Raw genomic sequence first — 12652 nt, forward strand, 5'->3', positions numbered from 1 at the left:
TATCACCTATATGTGGAATCTAAAAAAGTGATACAAATGAACTCACTTACAAAACAAGAACAGACTCACTGATCTAGAAAATCAATTCATGGTTACCAAAAGTAATATGGGGAAGGGATAAATTAGGAGTATGAGATTAACAAATACATGCTACTGTATATAAAATACGGAGATGGCAATGGCACCCCACTCCAATACTCTTGCCTGGAAAATCCCATGGACAGAGGAGCCTGGTAGGCTGCAGTCCATGGGGTCGCTAAGAGTCAGACACGACTGAGCAACTTCACTTTCACTTTTCACTTCCATGTATTGGAGAAGGAAATGGCAACCCACTCCCGTGTTCTTGCCTGGAGAATCCCAGGGATGGTGGAGCCTGATGGGCTGCCGTCTATGGGGTTGCACAGGGTTGGACATGACTGAAGCGACTTAGCAGCAGCAGCAGCATTATATAAAATAAACAAAGACTTACTGTATAGCACAGGGAGCTATATTCAATGCCTTGTAATAACCTATGTAATGAAAAAGAATAGATATAGGTATGTTGTTGTTTAGTCACTAAGTCATGTCCAACACCTTTGTGACCCCATGGACTATAGCTTGCCAGGCTCCCCTGTCCATGGGATTTCCCAGGCAAGAATACTGGAGTGGGTTGCCATTTCCTCTTCCAGGGGATCTTCCCGACCCAGGGATCAAACGTGCATCTTGTGCATTGGCAGGCAGATTCTTTACCACTGAGTCACCAGGAAAGCCCATAAATATATACACATATATGTATACATATACACACTATTTATCTATCAATATCTGATTCACTTTGCAGTACATCTGAAATTAACACAACGTTGTAAATCAATTACTTCAATTTAAAAAAAGGAAACTACCATTTTAGTTTACTCCATTGATTCCTAATATCAAGACCTGGGGAAAATTATTCCATGTCTTAGTTTCTCTTCTATAAAATGCCCAGTACCTGTTCTGAGAAGGAAATGAAGCAAAGTACAGGAAATATGCTATGTGCTGGCAATAGGCATAAATGATAAGGCTCCATTAATATACTGTTTGACCTGAGTCTTGAAGGTTGTCATTAAGGAGAGGAAGGGACAGTTCAGTTGACTATATGATGACCAACTTCAACTACTACTATTTCTACAAACATTATTTCTGTAATTACTGACTTAGAATCTTTGTATATACTAATTCTTTTCTTTGTATATTTTTCCTTTTTGTTTTTAGCTGGTTAATTGCTACACAATCTTTTGATAGCACTTTAAATATCACTTCCTCAGTGATGTCCTCTCTGATCCCAAAAGCAAATTAGGACTCCCTCCTTGTATTCTTTCTCCAGATTAGTATGTTCTTTTCCTTCATAGTAATGATATCAAACTGTAATTATATATTTATTAGTGTAGTTCTTTCCTTATTATCTCTCCTTTCCTTCAGATTGTCATGTCCCTGAGGCAGGGGCTCTGTTTTGCACATCCCTGTAAATTGAGTACTTACCAATGAGTATAAAGATTGCAGAACTGGAAGCAATGAGAACACTGAGGAGATTCTCACGATATTACTTTAGAAATGAAAGCCCGCCAAGTGTTATATAATGGTGTGTAAAGACAATGGCCCAGATAATCACGATGGTGTGGTCACTGACCTAGAGCCAGACATCCTGGAATGTGAAGTCAAGTGGGCCTTAGAAAGCATCACTACAAACAAAGCTAGTGGAGGTGATGGAATTCCAGTTGAGCTCTTTCAAATCCTGAAAGATGATGCTGTGAAAGTGCTGCACTCAATATGCCAGCAAATTTGGAAAACTCAGCAGTGGCCACAGGACTGGAAAAGGTCAGTTTTCATTCCCATCCCAAAGAAAGGCAATGCCAAAGAATGCTCAAACTACCACACAATTGCACTCATCTCACACACTAGTAAAGTAATGCTCAAAATTGTCCAAGCCAGGCTTCAGCAATATGTGAACTGTGAACTTCCAGATGTTCAAGCTGGTTTTAGAAAAGGCAGAGGAACCAGAGATCAAATTGTCAACATCCGCTGGATCTTTGAAAAAGCAAGAGCGTTCCAGAAAAACATCTATTTCTGCTTTATTGACTATGCCAAAGCCTTTGACTGTGTGGACCACAATAAACTGTGGAAAATTCTGAAAGTGATGGGAATACCAGACCACCTGATCTGCCTCTTGAGAAGTCTGTATGCAGGTCAGGAAGCAACAGTTAGAACTGGACATGGAACAACAGACTGGTTCCAAATAGGAAAAGGAGTACGTCAAGGCTGTATGTTGTCACCCTGTTTATTTAACTTATATGCAGAGTACATCATGAGAAACGCTGGACTGGAAGAAACAGAAGCTGGAATCAGGATTGCCGGGAGAAATCTCAATAACCTCAGATATGCAGATGACACCACCCTTATAGCAGAAAGTGAAGAAGAACTCAAAAGCCTCTTGATGAAAGTGAAAGAGGAGAGTGAAAAAGTTGGCTTAAAGCTCAACATTCAGAAAACGAAGATCATGGCATCTGGTCCCATCACTTCATGGGAAATAGATGGGGAAACAGTGGAAACAGTGTCAGAGTTTATTTTTTGGGGCTCCAAAATCACTGCAGATGGTGACTGCAGCCATGAAATTAAAAGACGCTTACTCCTTGGAAGGAAAGTTATGACCAACCTAGATAGCATATTCAAAAACAGAGACATTACTTTGCCAACAAAGGTTCGTCTAGTCAAGGCTATGGTTTTTCCTGTGGTCATGTATGGATGTGAAAGTTGGACTGTGAAGAAGGCTGAGCGCCAAAGAATTGATGCTTTTGAACTGTGGTGTTGGAGAAGATTCTTGAGAGTCCCTTGGACTGCAAGGAGATCCAACCAGTCGATTCTGAAGGAGATCAGCCCTGGGATTTCTTTGGAAGGAATGATGCTAAATCTGAAACTCCAGTACTTTGGCCACCTCATGCGAAAAGTTGACTCATTGGAAAAGACTCTGATGCTGGGAGGGATTGGGGGCAGGAGGAGAAGGGGACGACAGAGGATGAGATGGCTGGATGGCATCACTGACTCGATGGACTTGAGTCTGGGTTAACTCTGGGAGTTGGTGATGGACAGGGAGGCCTGGCGTGCTGCGATTCATGGGGTCGCAAAGAGTCGGACACGACTGAGGACTGAACTGAACTGAACTGAACTGAAAGACAATGGCAATGAAAATGAGAATTAAACCATGGTTTGAAAAAGGAGAATTTTGCCAAGGGAGAATGAGCAGTATTAGGAGACTGGTTGAATACTTCTATGATAGCCTTTTTTGAAATGTAGAATTAAAACATGGTACAGAACTCTGAGCTTCTGTGGCTCATTAGTAAAGAATCTGCCTATCAATGCAGAAGACACAGGAGACGCGGGTTTGATCCCTGGGTCAGGAAGATCCCCTGGAGGAGGAAATGGCAACCCACTCAGGTATTCTTACCTGGGAAATCCTCTGCACAGAGGAGCCTGGTGGGCTATAGTCCATAGTGTCGCAGAGTCGGACACACCTGAGCGTGCATGTGTACACACGCACATAGCACTCTACACGGCACAGTCTTTTTAGTCTGTAGCGATTTGTGTATATGTCTGTCTCACAGCTCTGAGAGGGCAGCACCTAGTTCACTGGTACACCAAGATCCAGTCTGTGAATATTTACTGACTAAATGAAAAAAAGTGTCAACAAATGATGAGGTCACAAAAAAGGGATAAGTAACAAGAAAATTCGTCTCAAAATTTGGAGATTGTCTGGGAGCGTGGTGCTAGACATATGCTTTGATAGCTATGCAGACGTGTCCTGGAGGCAGCTGTAAATACAGAAGTCAAATTTCAGTGAGAGATCAGGGCTAGGGAAACAATTTTGGAATTATACATTCATTTATTCAGTCGGCCTATACCTATTATAGTCCAGACACTGAACTAGGCCTCAGAAATACAAATATAAACTATTAACTGTTCTTACTGTGTCCTCCATGAATGTGAAAAATACAGTTGCAATGTCTTTAATGCTTAATAATGATGTATACAAGATGCCACATGTGTTCAAAGGAAAGTGAACTTAGATTTGCTTAGAGAGAGAAGAAAGCACTATAGTTTATTCTTAAGTGATATGGAAATATTAACTTGGTATGCAGAGTATGGAATGAGAGGTAGGAATTACAGAGACATGAGTAAAGATGTAAAAATTTAGTAATAATAATAATGTCTACCTCTTGTTGAAGACAATGTATCACATGTAGCTTTTTAGAGAAAAAAAAACTTTATTAGTCCTTTCAATGATCCCAAAGAAACATTAATAGGTCACCATAGATTATATATATCTTAAAATATTTTCCTCCTATGATCCTTTTGAAGCCTCTTGGCCTTCTATGTTACAGATCATTCTTTCCTTTTCCTTCTAACTTATTTATAATTTATACCTTTATATTTTAGAGAATTTATACTATATTGAAAAGAACATGGTATTTTAGATCATAGGGACCTGGATTCATACCTAAGCTCTGACACTTATTGGTTGTTCCTTTGTCCTATTCTATACATCCTGATGCTATCTCTGAGGTGTAAATGATGCTTTGTACACAAATAGGTAACAGACAGTAACCACATGTTAATTCCTTTCTTTACTCTGCTCTCTGGCAAAAGGAGGGAACCTAATAATTTACCTAAGTGATAATTAAAAGGAAACTAATTGAAAACTCATATCCTACTTTAAATTGCAAGAATACTATAGAGTATAATGAACTGCAAAGTTCTACAAGTGGAAATGTTTGCCTATATGGGGCCTCAGTTGTTGCCACAGGATACCCAGCTTTAATGCTTTCATAGTAAGTTGGACATGATGGAGGAATAGCAAAGGAGTCCATGATTATGGGAGGGAAGATGATAAAACTTCAAAAGCAAAATTCCTTTTACACAAACATTGAAGAAAACCTGAAGAGGATTTGATTTCCTCAACAGTCTCTCCAGACTGAGAGCTGGTCTGAGCCTGGGACCCCTGGGCTCTGTTATAATTCCTCCCACATCTGTCCCTGGTCCCTCCAGACTTCAATCTGCAGAATCACAGTCACTGAGAGCTGGAAGGGATGAATCCTGGAGACCCAAGAGTAAAGGCATGGAATCTCTGCTAAAGGGAGTTAGTTCTCTCTTCCTATCCTCAGCTCTACTTAGGCTGAGCTTTGTTCTCACTGGCTTCTATCTTCAGTCTCTTCCACCCCTGGGGCTGCAGACTAACCAGCCTATTAATGAGCAGTCACAGGCTGTGACCTCATTAAAAAGTTGTTAATAAGACATGCTGCTGTTCAGGGAGCACAGCTGAAGGAGGCTCCCAGTGGCTTCTCCTGGGGCCTGGAGCGAGAGCTTAGGTGAACAGACAGGATCAGATCTGGGGAGAGGGTAATGAACTCAGGCTGCATTAGTCACACCTAATGAACTCAGGCTGCAGAGTCACACCTAATGAAATCCTGCTAGAAAGCAGGCCAATTTTAAAGCTCAAGTCCCTGCTGACCTGCAGAGTGGGTGGGATCCAGAGCAGCAGTGATTTTCTCTGAGCTCTCAGCTCTGCTTGCTGCCTGCTCCGCTCACCCACTATGATGGAGGACTTCAAATTCTGAGATTAAAAAAAAAAAAAAAATTCTGAGATTAAGAGGTGGTTTTCCTTTGCACTGAATTTTGGTTTCATGATCTCTCCTCTGACCAGTTACAAAGGGCTTTTGACTGATGTCTATGTTATAGACTGTGTCCCTTTGCCACCCATTCTCCATACCACTACCAAAGTAATTTTTCCAAAATACACACTTGACAGTTTCTTCATACTAAAAACCCTCTTAATTAATCCATCCAGTTCACGAAACAGTGTTCAAACACCCTGGCTTTTATTATTCTCATCATCATCATCGACATCACCACCACTGTCATCAGCATCTTCATAATGCTTAACTTTTCTATATAGAAATTACTATGTGCTCAGCCTTGGTTTTTAGTGATTTACATATATTCACTCATTTAATTCTCTCAACAAAAATGTGGAATAGGTTTTATGATTATCTTCACTTTACAGAAGACGAAATACAGTTGCAGAGGTGCTAAATAATTTGCCCAATATCACAGAGTTGTCAAGTTACAGAAGCAGGATAAAACCCAAGCATTTTAGCTTCTGGTTCATGCTCTTTCCCAGGTATTGGAAAACTATACAGGCCAAATTCAACCTTCCATGGGTGTTATATAGTTCATGAGTTAAGAATGGTTTTTACTTGGCTTTTAAATGGTTAATAAATTAAAAAAATAATATTCCTCGACACATAAAAAGTATATAAAATCCAGGCCATCTGATGCGAAGAACTGACTCAATTGAAAAGACACTGATGCTGGGAAAGATTGAAGATGGGAGGAAAAGGGGACAACAGAGGATGAGATGGTTGGACGGCATCACTGACTCGACGGACATGAGTCTGAGCAAGCTCTGCGAGTTGGTGAAGAACAGGGAAGCCGGGTGTGCTGAAGTCCACGGGGTCGCAAAGGGTCAGACACGACTGAGCGACTGAACTGAATGTATTTACTGTTTTTTCTTTGTTTGCTTGGGCTTTTGGTGTCATATCTAAGAATCCATTTCCAAATCTAAGATCATGAAGATGTACGCTTGTGCTGTATTTTAAGAACTCTGTAGTTTGAATTCTTACAGTTAAGTCATTGATCCATTTTGAGTTAATTTTTGTTTATGATGTGAAGTAAGAATCTCTGTCACCTGAGATTCTGATGGGGATTGTGTTGACTCCGTAGATGAATCTGAAGCACATTGCTATCTCAATGATATTAAGTTTTTTTGATTCATGAACCTTGGATACTTTTACATTCATTTAGATCTTCTTTAATTTCCTTCAATGTTTTACAACTTTCAGAGTATAAGGTTTGTACTTCTGTTACATTTATTCCTATATGTTTTATTCTTTTTTATGTAATTGCAAATAGAAATTCTAAATTTTATTTTTCAGCTTGTTCACTGCAAGTGTATAAAAATACAATTATGTGTATTCATCATGTATCCTGCAAAAAAAAAACGTAGATAAAATCCAAATTCTAGTACCTAGAAGTAAAGTTTTATTGAAATTCAGCCATGCTCATTCATTTACATATCATAGTTACTTCATGCTATAACATCAAAACTGAATGGTTGTTTGAAGTTCATACATTAGTGGTACTTTCATCTTCTGCTTGGGCATTAATAATCATGGGGATGCACAAGAACAAAGTTGTAAGTATATGAAGCGACATATTAACTAAACGTATTGCGGTGATCATTTTGAAATGTGTACATGTATTAAATTATTATGCTGTACCTTAAACTTATAAAATGTTATATGTCAATTATATCTAAATAAAACTGGAAAAAAATTTCCAGGAGCTGGGAGGTAAACATAGGAGGGAAATGGTCACAGCTTAATTGGTCAGTTCTTTTTGTAGCTGTTTTCAAGTTATAAGAGTATGTTCACAGCCCTGTTTGCTGCTAAGAGTGAATTACTCTTGCAAAAAATAAACATTACAAGTTTAAGAGAAAAGCACAGTGATGAGGTTACTGCTTGACATCTTGAGTGCCATGTATACTTCTGTACTGTAACATTTATTTTGTTACCAGTGCATAGACATCTCAAAAATATACAAGCAACTCCTACAGCTCAACTCCAGAAAAATAAATGACCCAATCAAAAAATGGGCCAAAGAACTAAATAGACATTTCTCCAAAGAAGACACACAGATGGCTAACAAACACATGAAAAGATGCTCAACATCACTCATTATCAGAGAAATGCAAATCAAAACCACAATGAGGTACCATTTCACGCCAGTCAGAATGGCTGCGATCCAAAAGTCTACAAGCAATAAATGCTGGAGAGGGTGTGGAGAAAAGGGAACCCTCTTACACTGTTGGTGGGAATGCAAACTAGTACAGCCACTATGGAGAACAGTGTGGAGATTCCTTAAAAAACTGGAAATAGAACTGCCTTATGATCCAGCAATCCCACTGCTGGGCATACACACTGAGGAAACCAGAAGGGAAAGAGACATGTGTACCCCAATGTTCATCGCAGCACTGTTTATAATAGCCAGGACATGGAAGCAACCTAGATGCCCATCAGCAGATGAATGGATAAGAAAGCTGTGGTACATATACACAATGGAGTATTACTCAGCCATTAAAAAGAATACATTTGAATCAGTTCTAATGAGATGGATGAAACTGGAACCTATTATACAGAGTGAAGTAAGCCAGAAAGAAAAACACCAATACAGTATACTAACGCATATACATGGAATTTAGAAAGATGGTAACAATAACCCTGTGTACGAGACAGCAAAAGAGACACTGTTGTATAGAACAGTCTTATGGACTCTGTGGGAGAGGGGGAGGGTGGGGAGATTTGGGAGAATGGTATTGAAACATATATAATATCATGTATGAAAGGAGTCGCCAGTCCAGGTTCGATGCACGATACTGGATGCTTGGGGCTGGTGCACTGGGACGACCCAGAGGGAGGGTATGGGGAGGGAGGATGGAGGAGGGTTCAGGATGGGGAACACAGGTATACTTGTGGCAGATTCATTTCGATATTTGGCAAAACTAATACAATATTGTAAAGTTTAAAAATAAAATAAAATTTAAAACTTTTGAAAAAAAAAAGAAAAAAGTTATATCAAATGTCACATTTTAAAGAGCAGAGGAGTGTAGAATATTCTGACATCAAATTAGATGGTAAATCATTGTATTTATAATGTAATGATATTCAGGCTTTGCCAAGCATAGACAATACATGTAGACATTACTACACCAAGTACTCACTGGAATATTTCCAACTTACAGAAAGCAACAGCCAGAGAAATTTGAAAACTCAATGGAATATCTTATTATGGCAGAAAGTCTTTACAAAAAAGAAAAAATTAAAGTGGGGCTGCAAGCAAAGCTTCCAAGTGGCTCATTTGTTAGCCAAACAAGGAAAGCCTTTTACCAATGATGAGTTGATAAAATTATGTTTGACTGGAACAACCAAAACAAATGTGTCTAGAGAAAATAAACTTGCTTAAAACAATTATCATTTTGGTGAGAACTGATCCTTGAGGAATTGAAGACCTCGGGAGCAGTATCAGTACCAGTCAATTAAAAAGTAAAGCCAGTGATTATGAGTGGTTTTCTGTGGCTTTTGATGAATTTACTGATGTTACTGGGACTGCTCATTTGTTGTTATTTATTCAGAGTTAATAATGAATTTAAACTGATTGAAGGATTAACATTCTCCCCCATTCTTCTTCTTTTATTTTATTTTAAAAAATTATTTGTTTTTTAATTGAAGGATAATTGCTTTACAGAATTTTGTTGTTTTCTTCCAAACCTCAATATGAATCAGCCATAGGTATATATATATCCCATCCCTTTTGAACCTCCCCCCATCTCCCTCCCCATCCCACCCCTCTAGGTTGATATAGAGCCCCTCTTTGAGTTTCCTGAGCCATACAGCAAATTCCCATTGGCTATCTATTTTACATATGGTAATGTAAGTTTACATGTTACTCTTTCCATACATCTCACCCTCTCTTCCCCTCTCCCCATGTCCATGTCTATTCTCTATGTCTGTTTCTCCATTGCTGCCCTGTAAATAAATTCTTCAGTACCATTTTTCTAGATTCTGTATATATATATTAGAATATGAAATTTATCCTTCTCTTTCTGACTTACTTCACTCTGTATAATAGGCTCTAGATTCATCCACTTCATTAGAACTGACTCAAAGGCATTCCTTTTTATGGCTAAATACTATTCCATTGTGTATATGTACCACAACTTTTTTATCCATTCATCTGTCGATGGACATCTAGGTTGCTTCCATATTATAGCTATTGTAAATAGTGCTGCAATGAACAATGGGATACATGTGTCTTTTTGAATTTTGGTTTCTTCAGGGTATATGCCTAGGAGTGGGAGTGCTGGGTCATATGGTGGTTTTATTCCTAGTTTTTTTAAGGAATCTCCATACTGCCTTCCAAAGTGGCTGTGTCAGCTTACATTTCTACCAACAGTGCAAGAGCATTCCCTTTTCTCCACATCCTCTCCAGCATTTATTGTTTGTAGACTTTTTGATGATGGCCATTCTGACTGGTGTGAGGTCATATCTCATTGTAGTTTTGATTTGCATTTCTCTAATAATGAGCAATGTTGAGCATCTTTTCATGTGTTTCTTAGCCATCTGTATGTCTTCTTTGGAGAAATGTCTGTTTAGGTCTTTTTCCCACTTTTTGATTGGATTGTTTGTTTTTCTGGTATTGAATTGTATGAGGTGCTTGTATATTTTGGAAATCAATAATTTGTCACTTGTTTCATTTGCTATTATTTTCTCCCATTCTGAGGATTGCCTTTTCACCTTGCTTATCGTTTCCTTTGCTGTGCAAAAGCTTTTAAGTTTAATCAGATCCCACTTGTATACTTTTGTTTTTATTTCCGTTACTCTAGGAGGTGGGTCCTAGAGGATCTTGCTTTGATTTATGTTATCGAGTGTTCTGCCTATGCTTTCCTCTAAGAGTTTTATAGTTTCTGGTCTTACATTTAGGTCTTTAATCCATTTTGAGTTTATCTTTGTGTATTGTGCTAGGAAGTGTTCTAATTTCATTCTTTTACATGTAGCTGTCCAGTTTTCCCAGCACCATTTATTAAAGAGGCTTTCTTTGCCCCATTGTATATTCTTGCCTCCTTTGTCAAAAATAAGGTACCCATAGGCACATGGGTTTATTTTTGGGCTTTATATGTTGTTCCATTGGTCTATATTTCTGTTTTTGTGCCAGTACCATACTCTCTTGATGACTGTAGCTTTGTAGTATAATCTGAAGTCAGGAAGGGTGATTCCTCCAGCTCCATTCTTTTTTCTCAAGACTGCTTTGGCTATTCAGGGTCTTTTGTGTTTCCATATTAATAGTGAAATTTTTTGTTCTAGTTCTGTGGAAAATGCCATTGGTAATTTGATAGAGATCACACTGAATCTGTAGATTGCATTTGGGAGTATAGTCTTTTTCACAATATTGATTCTTCCTACTCAGGAACATGGAATATCTCTCCACGTGTTTATGTCATCTTTGATTTCTTTCATTAGTGTCTTAAAATTTTCTGTGTACAGTTCTTTTGTCTCCTTAGGTAAGTTTATTCCTAGATATTTAATTCTTTTTGTTGCACTGGTGCATGGGATTGATGCCATAATTTCTCTTTCTGAGTTTTCATCATTACTATATAGAAATGCAAGTGATTTCTGTGTATTGATTTTGTATCCTGCAACTTTGCTAAATTCACTGATTAGCTTTAGTAATTTTCTGATACTATCTTTAGGGTTTTCTATGTACAGTATCATGTCATCTGCAAACAGTGAGAGCTTTACTTCTTCTTTTCTGATCTGGATTCCTTTTACTTCTTTTTCTTTGATTGCTGTAGCTAGAACTTCCAGAACTATGTTGAATAATAGTGGTGAAACTGGACCCCTTGTCTTCTTCCTGATCATAGGGGGAATGCTTTCAGTTTTTCACCATTGAGAATAATGTTTGCTGTAGGCTTATCATATATGGCCTTTACTATATTGAGGTAGGTTCTTTCTATGCTGATTTTCTGAAGAGTTTTAATCATAAATGGGTGCTGAATTTTGTTAAAGACTTTTTCTGCTTCTATTGAGATAAACATATGGTTTTTATTTTTCAGTTTGTTAATATGGTATATCACATTGATTGATTTGCATTCTTCAATAAGAATCTTTGCATTCTTGGAATAAACCCAACTTGATCATGGTGTATGAGCTTTTTGATGTGCTGCTGAATTCTGTTTGCTAAAATTTTGTTGAGGATTTTTGCATCTATGTTCATCAGTGATATTGGTCTGTAGTTTTCTTTTTTTGTATTGTCTTTGTCTGGTTTTAAAAATATGGAATGCTTCATGAATTTTCATGTCATCCTTGTGCAGTGGCCATGCTAATCTCTGTATCATTCCAATATTATTATATGTGCTGCCGAAGTGAGCACCCATTCTTATTTTTTAAAGTTTTCTTTTACTTTGAATTTGAGTTAATTACTTGCTTAATTAGCTATTCAGTGGTGGCAGTGGTTTAGTCTCTTAGTCATGTCTGACTCTTGTGACCCCATGGACTGTAGCCCACAGGGCATGATACTAAAAAAAAAGAGAGAATTGAGATTCAAGGCATCTGAATTTTGTTTAAACATATGTAATAAAATATCTTTGAACCTTGCTTTCCTTAGCTATAAAATGAGGGACTCAGTCAGATAAGGTACTTGCTAAGAGTAAATGAGGTTTGTGACATTGTACAGGAGACAGGGATCAAGACCATTCCCATAGAAAAGAAATGCAAAAAAGCAAAATGGCTGTCTGGGGAGGCCTTACAAATAGCTATGAAAAGAAGAGAAGTGAAAAGCAAAGGAGAAAAGGAAAGATATAAACATCTGAATGCAGAGTTCCAAAGAATAGCCAGAAGAGATAAGAAAGCCTTCTTCAGCAATCAAGGCAAAGAAATAGAGGAAAACAACAGAATGGGAAAGACTAGGGATCTCTTCAAGAAAATCAGAGATACCAAAGGAACATTTCATGCAAAGATGAGCTCGATAA

General features: G+C 38.1%; 1 non-coding gene across 1 annotated transcript; it reads right to left on the minus strand.

Moving 5' to 3' along the window:
* Positions 1–11950: 11950 nt before the first annotated feature.
* Positions 11951–12054, minus strand: LOC139176193 (U6 spliceosomal RNA). The gene has a single exon (XR_011560648.1). It is a non-coding gene; the product is annotated as a U6 spliceosomal RNA (small nuclear RNA).
* Between the last annotated feature and the right edge of the window lie 598 nt (positions 12055–12652).

This window comes from Bos indicus, chromosome 15 (assembly GCF_029378745.1).
Source record: "Bos indicus isolate NIAB-ARS_2022 breed Sahiwal x Tharparkar chromosome 15, NIAB-ARS_B.indTharparkar_mat_pri_1.0, whole genome shotgun sequence".
Classification (NCBI taxonomy): domain Eukaryota; kingdom Metazoa; phylum Chordata; class Mammalia; order Artiodactyla; family Bovidae; genus Bos; species Bos indicus.